Source organism: Leucopleurus acutus, assembly GCF_964270905.1.
Source record: "Leucopleurus acutus genome assembly, chromosome: 13".
Classification (NCBI taxonomy): domain Eukaryota; kingdom Metazoa; phylum Chordata; class Mammalia; order Artiodactyla; family Delphinidae; genus Leucopleurus; species Leucopleurus acutus.
Window position 1 is genome coordinate 31898027 of NC_139155.1, and position 8552 is coordinate 31906578.

The window sequence follows — 8552 nt, forward strand, 5'->3', positions numbered from 1 at the left end:
ATTCCCTTGTATGTTATTTGATGTTTTTCCCTTGCTGTTTATGATAATTTTCTTTGTATTTAATTTTTGTTAACTTGATTAATATGTGTCTCAGCATGTTTCTTTGGATGTATCCTGTTGGGACTCTCTGTGCTTCCTGGACTTGACTGACTATTTCCTTTCCCATGTTAGGGAATTTTTCAACTATAATCTTTTCAAATATTTTCTCAGACCCTTTCTCTTTCTCTTCTTCTTTTGTGACCCCTATAATTAGATTATTGGTGCATTTAATGTTGTCCCAGAGGTCTCTGAGACTGTCCTCAATTCTTTTAATTCTTTTTTTTTTATTCTCCTCTGTGGCAGTTATTTCCACCTTTCTATTTTCCAGGTCACTTATCTGTTCTTCTGCCTCAGTTATTCTGCTACTGATTCCTTCTAGTGTATTTTTAGTTTTAGTTATTGTGTTCATCACTGTTTACTTGTTCTGTAGTTCATCTAAGTCCTTGTCAAACGTTTCTTATATTTTCTCCATTCTATTTCCAAGATTTTGGATCATATTTACTACCATTACTCTGAATTCTTTTTCAGGTAGATTGCCTATTTCTTCTTCCTTTATTTGGTCTTATGGGTTTTTACATTGCTCCTTCATCTGTGACATAATTGTCTCTTGTCTCATTTTGTCTGACTTACTGTGTTTGAAGCCTCTGTTTTTGAAGGCTGTAGGGTTATAGTTCCTCTTTCCTCTGGTGTCTGCCCCCAGTGGGTGAAGTTGGTCCAGTGGCTTGTGTAGGTTTCCTGGTTGAGGGACTGATGCCTGAGTTCTGGGGGGTGGAGCTGGATCTTTTCCCTCTAATGGGCAGGGCCACATCAGGCAGTGTGTTTTTGGTGTCTGTGGGTTTAGTACAACTTTAGCCAGTCTATATGCTCATGAGTGGTTTTGTGTTCCTTTGTTGCTTGTTATTTTGTGTGGGGCCTTTTGCACTGGAGCCTGCAGGCAGTTGGGTGGAGCTGGGTCTTGTAGTTGAGATTGAGATCTCTGGGAGAGTTGTCACTAATTGATATTCCCTGTGGCCAGGAATTCTCTGACATTCCAGCATTCTGGACTCAGAGCTCCCACTCCAGGGTCTCTGGCCCAACCCCTGGTCTGGGAACTAAGACCACACAAGCCACACATGTTGGTAGAAAAGGGGAAAAAAAGAAAAGAAAAATGAAAAATATAAAGAAGGGCCAGAAGAACACAAATGAAAGCAAACAAACAAAACCCAAGACAAATAGCAAAGACAAAACAAATAGCTAAATCAACGATTAAAAACAAACAAACAGACAAACAAAACCCCAGACAAATGGTAGAAGCAAAACTAAACAAACAAAAACAAAAAATCAAACCCAAACACATACAAAATAAGAAACAAAAACAAAAACAGAGAAAACAAAAAACAAGAGACCAACCAGGCAAATAAAAGAATCCTGAAACAAAATGAAACAATTAAAAAACAAAACTCACAAAAATAAAAAATAATAAAAGAAACAAAAACAGAATGCAAACTGAAGGAAAAAAATGAACAAAACAAAACAAACACAAAAGTGATAGAAAAAAGATGATAAAAAGATAAGAACAAATAGAACAAAGGAAAAAGAGATAAAAACAAAGTAGAACAAAAGAAAGGAAAAAAACTAAGGAAAAAACACAGAACAACAAAAAAGTAACATAGAAATAGAAATATAAAAATTTTTTTTAATTAAAAAGAACTAAATAAATATAAAAACAAATAAAAATCCCCACAACAAAAGAAATCATAAAAAAATAGTAATAATTATATTTTCCTGGGTCTCTGCTGTCAGTGTCCTTACTCCCACTGTTAGTCACAGCCAAACTCTGCCTCCCCAGAATGCCCTCCAAAACCTCTAGGTTGGTCTCTGGTCCCCCTGTGGGCACTGTGGAGGAAGCTCAGACTCTGAGCTGGCCAAAATCCAACATGTTCTAGTCCCCAAAGTCCATGGCTGCTAGGGCTAGAGTGGTTTCAGTTGTGGGAACACTCATTGTCCATTCAGATATTCCATAGATGCAGGGTTTACCAAGCTGATTGCAGTGATTTAATCTGCAGTTTGTGTAGCTGCACAGAAAGATTTTTGTTCCTTTTCCTTAGTCACCATATCCCTGGGGCTCATCTGTGGTTTTAGTCCCACCTCTTCCTGTTGGCCACTCACAGCAGTCTGCTCCTGAGGCTGCCGTGGAGCACTTGAGCCTTCCCTGATGATGACAGGGTGCTCAGGTGGCACAACTGACTGGGTCATGGGAAAGCCAGTGGCCACAGGTGTGAGAGATCCAGCACTAATGGGAGCCTTTCCTAGTGCCTGGAGCCCAGTGCAAGAAGGTCAGCCCTGGTGGGGGCTTTTATTAGTGTCTGGTGGCAGGCGTGAGAAGGCCAGCCCTGGTGGGGTCTTTTTCTAGTGGCTGGCAGGGAAGGGGGCTGACACGTGGGGAGAAAGAGGTTTCAATGGTGGCTCCACCCACTGCACATTACTCAACCCTGTCACCTTGCTTCTGTGTCAGTCTCAGTTTCCTGCACAAGCATTCCCAGTTGGGGATTACCTCCCTCCATCCCCTCAGCCTGTCTCCTCACAGACAATAGCAGTCTTCCCCCTGGGATTGCTCTCCAATCCCCACATTCCAGCTCTCAGACCCCTGTGCACCAGCAGACACACGTCCTGGTATGCACCATGCAGGGCTGTGGTACAGACCATCTATGTAGGTCTCTCTCTGTCCTGTCTGCCACAGACTGGCCGTTTCACCCTCCTCTGACAGCCTCAGCTGCTCCCCTTCTGTCCTAACTAATTTCCCCATTGGTGAGGGGGCTTCCCCAGATGTGTGAACGTCTCCTCTGCCTCAGCTCCCTCCCAGGGAGGCATATCCCATCCTGCTTCCTCTCTTCTTCTTTTTCCCTTCTTTCTTTCACCCTACCTGGTTATGCAGGGATCTCCCCTGTCTTTTTTTTTTTTAACATCTTTATTGGAGTATAATTGCTTTACAATGGTGTGTTAGTTTCTGCTTTATAACAAAGTAAATCAGTCATACATAAACATATGTTCCCATATGTCTTCCCTGTTGCATCTCCCTCTTCCCACCCTCCCTATCCCACCCCTCCAGGCTGTCACAAAGCACCGAGTCAATATCCCTGTGCCATGCGGCTGCTTCCCAATAGCTATCTACCTTACTACGTTTGTTAGTGTGTATATGCCCATGACTCTCTCGCCGTCACAGCTCACCCTTCCCCCTCCCCATAACCTCAAGTCCGTTCTCTAGGAGGTCTGCGTCTTTATTCCTGCCTTACCCCTAGGTTCTTCATGACATTTTTTTTCTTAAATTCCATATATATGTGTTAGCATACGGTATTTGTCTTTTTCTTTCTGACTTACTTCACTCTGTATGACAGACTCTAGGTCTATCCACCTCATTACAAATAGCTCAATTTCATTTCTTTTTATGGCTGAGTAATATTCCATTGTATATATGTGCCACATCTTCTTTATCCATTCATCCGATGACGGGCACTTAGGTTGTTTCCATCTCCGGGCTATTGTAAATAGAGCTGCAATGAACATTTTGGTACATGACTCTTTTTGAATTTTGGTTTTCTCAGGGTATATGCCCAGTAGTGGGATTGCTGGGTCATATGGTAGTTCTATTTGTAGTTTTTTAAGGAACCTCCATACTGTTCTCCATAGTGGCTGAACCAATTCACATTCCCACCAGCAGTGCAAGAGTGTTCCCTTTTCTCCACACCCTCTCCAGCATTTATTGTTTCTAGATTTTTTGATGATGGCCATTCTGACTGGTGTGAGATGATATCTCATTGTAGTTTTGATTTGCATTTCTCTAATGATTAATGATGTTGAGCATTCTTTCATGTGTTTGTTGGCAGTCTGTATATCTTCTTTGGAGAAATGTCTATTTAGGTCTTCTGCCCATTTTTGGATTGGGTTGTTTGTTTTCTTGTTATTGAGCTGCATGAGCTGCTTGTAAATTTTGGAGATTAATCCTTTGTCGGTTGCTTCATTTGCAAATATTTTCTCCCATTCTGAGGGTTGTCTTTTGGTCCTGTTTATGGTTTCCTTGGCTGTGCAAAAGCTTTGAAGTTTCATTAGGTCCCATTTGTTTATTTTTGTTTTTATTTCCATTACTCTAGGAGGTGAGTCAGAAAGGATCTTGCTGTGATTTATGTCATAGAGTGTTCTGCCTATGTTTTCCTCTAAGAGTTTGATAGTTTCTGGCCTTACATTTAGGTCTTTAATCCATTTTGAGCTTATTTTTGTGTATGGTGTTAGGGAGTGATCTAATCTCATACTTACATGTACCTGTCCAGTTTTCCCAGCACCACTTATTGAAGAGGCTGTCCTTTCTCCATTGTACATTACTGCCACCTTTATCAAAGATAAGTGTCCATATGTGCATGGGTTTATCTCTGGGCTTTCTATCCTGTTCCATTGATCTATCTTTCTGTTTTTGTGCCAGTACCATACCGTCTTGATAACTGTAGCTTTGTAGTATAGTCTGAAGTCAGGGAGCCTGATTCCTCCAGTTCCTTCTTTCGTTCTCAAGATTGCTTTGGCTATTCGGAGACTTTTGTGTTTCCATACAAATTGTGAAATTTTTTGTTCTAGTTCTGTGAAAAATGCCAGTGGTAGTTTGATAGGGATTGCATTGAATCTATAGATTGCTTTGGGTAGTAGAGTCATTTTCACAATGTTGATTCTTCCAATCCAAGAACATGGTATATCTCTCCATCTATCTGTATCATCTTTAATTTCTTTCATCAGTGTCTTATAATTTTCTGCATACAGGTCTTTTGTCTCCTTAGGTAGGTTTATTCCTAGATATTTTATTCTTTTTGTTGCAATGGTAAATGGGAGTGTTTTCTTGATTTCACTTTCAGATTTTTCATCATTAGTATATAGGAATGCCAGGGATTTCTGTGTATTAATTTTGTATCCTGCCACTTTACCAAATTCATTGATTAGCTCTAGTAGTTTTCTGGTAGCATCTTTAGGGTTCTCTAGGTATAGTATCATGTCATTTGCAAACAGTGACAGCTTTACTTCTTCTTTTTCGATTTGCATTCCTTTTATTTCCTTTTCTTCTCTGATTGCTGTGGCTAAAACTTCCAAAACTATGTTGAATAAGAGTGGTGAGAGTGGGCACCCTTGTCTTGTTCCTGATCTTAGTGGAAATGCTTTCAGTTTTTCACCATTGAGGATGATGTTTGCTGTGGGCTTGTCGTATATGGCCTTTATTATATTGAGGAAAGTTCCCTCTATGCCTACGTTCTGCAGGGTTTTTATCATAAATGGGTGTTGAATTTTGTCAAAACCTTTCTCTGCATCTATTGAGATGATCATATGGTTTTTCTCCTTCAATTTGTTAATATGGTTTATCACATTGATTGATTTGCGTATATTGAAGAATCCTTGCATTCCTGGAATAAACCCCACTTGATCATGGTGTATGATCCTTTTAATGTGCTGTTGGATTCTGTTTGCTAGTATTTTGTTGAGGATTTTTGCATCTATGTTCATCAGTGATATTGGCCTGTAGTTTTCTTTCTTTGTGACATCCTTGTCTGGTTTTGGTATCAAGGTGATGGTGGCCTTGTAGAAGGAGTTTGGGAGTGGTCCTCCCTCTGCTATATTTTGGAAGAGTTTGAGAAGGATAGGTGTTAGCTCTTCTCTAAATGTTTGATAGAATTCGCCTGTGAAGCCATCTGGTCCTGGGCTTTTCTTTGTTGGAAGGTTTTTAATCACAGTTTCAATTTCAGTGCTTGTGATTGGTCTGTTCATATTTTCTATTTCTTCCTGATTCTGTCTTGGCAGGTTGTGCATTTCTAAGAATTTGTCCATTTCTTCCAGATTGTCCATTTTATTGGCATAGAGTTGCTTGTAGTAATCTCTCATGATCTCTTTTATCTCTGCAGTGTCAGTTGTTACCTCTCCTTTTTCATTTCTAATTCTATTGATTTGAGTCTTCTCCCTTTTTTTCTTGATGAGTCTGGCTAGTGGTTTATCTATTTTGTTTATCTTCTCAAAGAACCAGCTTTTAGTTTTATTGATCTTTGCTATTGTTTCCTTCATTTCTTTTTCATTTATTTCTGATCTGATTTTTATGATTTCTTTCCTTCTGCTAGCTTTGGGGTTTTTTTGTTCTTCTTTCTCTAATTGCTTGAGGTGCAAGGTTAGGTTGTTTATTCGAGATGTTTCCTGCTTCTTAAGGTGGGCTTGTATTGCTATAAACTTCCCCCTTAGAACTGCTTTTGCTGCATCCCACAGGTTTTGGGTCGTTGTGTCTGCATTGTCATTTGTTTCTAGGTATTTTTTGATTTCCTCTTTGATTTCTTCAGTGATGTCTTCATTATTAAGTAGTGTATTGTTTAGCCTCCATGTGTTTGTATATTTTACAGATCTTTTCCTGTAATTGATATCTAATCTCATGGCGTTGTGGTCAGAAAAGATACTTGATACAATTTCAATTTTCTTAAATTTACCAAGGCTTGATTTGTGACCTAAGATATGATCTATTCTGGAGAATGTTCCATGAGCACTTGAGAAAAATGTGTATTCTGTTGTTTTTGGATGGAGTGTCCTATAAATATCAATTAAGTCCATCTTGTTTAATGTATCATTTAAAGCTTGTGTTTCCTTATTTATTTTCATTTTGGATGATCTGTCCATGGGTGAAAGTGGGGTGTTTAAGTCCCCTACTATGAATGTGTTACTGTCGATTTCCCCTTTTATGGCTGTTAGTATTTGCCTTATGTATTGAGGTGCTCCTATGTTGGGTGCATAAATATTTACAATTGTTATATCATTTTCTTGGATCGATCCCTTGATCATTATGTAGTGTCCTTCTTTGTCTCTTTTAATAGTCCTTATTTTAAAGTCTATTTTGTCTGATATGAGAATTGCTACTCCAGCTTTCTTTTGGCTTCCATTTGCATGGAATATCTTTTTCCATCCCCTTACTTTCAGTCTGTATGTGTCTCTAGGTCTGAAGTAGGTCTCTTGTAGACAGCATATATAAGGGTCTTGTTTTTGTATCCATTCAGCTAATCTGTGTCTTTTGGTGGGAGCATTTAGTCCATTTACATTTAAGGTAATTATCGATATGTATGTTCCTATTCCCATTTTCTAAATTGTTTTGGGTTCGTTATTATAGGTCTTTTCCTTCTCTTGTGTTTCTTGCCTAGAAAAGATCCTTTACCATTTTTTGTAAAGCTGGTTTGGTGGTGCTGAACTCTCTCAGCTTTTGCTTGTCTGTAAAGGTTTTAATTTCTCCATCAAATCTGAATGAGATCCTTGCTGGGTAGAGTAGTCTTGGCTGCATGTTTTTCTCCTTCATCACTTTCAGTATGTCCTGCCACTCCCTTCTGGCTTGTAGGGTTTCTGCTGAGAGATCAGCTGTTAACCTTATGGGGATTCCCTTATGTGTTATTTGTTGTTTTTCCCTTGCTGCTTTTAATATGCTTTCTTTGTATTTAATTTTTGACAGTTTGATTAATATGTGTCTTGGCGTATTTCTCCTTGTATTTATCTTGTATGGGACTCTCTGTGCTTCCTGGACTTGATTAACTATTTCCTTTCCCATGTTAGGGAAGTTTTCAACTATAATCTCTTCAAATATTTTCTCAGTCCCTTTCTTTTTCTCTTCTTCTTCTGGAACCCCTATAATTCGAATGTTGGTGCGTTTAATGTTGTCCCAGAGGTCTCTGAGACTGTCCTCAGTTCTTTTCATTCTTTTTTCTTTATTCTGCTCTGCAGTAGTTATTTCCACTATTTTATCTTCCAGGTCACTTATCCGTTCTTCTGCCTCAGTTATTCTGCTATTGATCCCATCTAGAGTACTTTTAATTTCATTTATTGTGTTGTTCATCGTTGCTTGTTTCATCTTTAGTTCTTCTAGGTCCTTGTTAACTGATTCTTGCATTTTGTCCAATCTATTGTCCATTCTATCTCCAAGATTTCGGATCAACCTTACTATCATTATTCTGAATTCTCTTTCAGGTAGACTGCCTATTTCCTCTTCATTTGTTAGGTCTGGTGCATTTTTATCTTGCTCCTTTATCTGCTGTGTGTTTTTCTGTCTTCTCATTTTGCTTATCTTACTGTGTTTGGGGTCTCCTTTTTGCAGGCTGCAGGTTCGTAGTTCCTCCTGTTTTTGATGTCTGTCTCCAGTGGCTAAGGTTGGTTCAGTGGGTTGTGTAGGCTTCCTGGTGGAGGGGACTAGTGCCTGTGTTGTGGTGGATGAGGCTGGATCTTGTCTCTCTAGTGGGCAGGTTCACGTCTGGTGGTGTGTTTTGGGGTGTCTGTGGCCTTATTATGATTTTAGGCAGCCTCTCTGCTAATGGGTGGGGTTGTGTTCCTGTTTTGCTAGTTGTTTGGCATAGGTTTTCCAGCACTGTGGCTTGCTGGTCGTTGAGTGAAGCTGGGTGCTGATGTTAAGATGGAGGTCTCTGGGAGATTTTCGCCATTTGATATTATGTGGAGCTGGGAGGTCTCTTGTTGATCAGTGTCCTGAAGTTGGC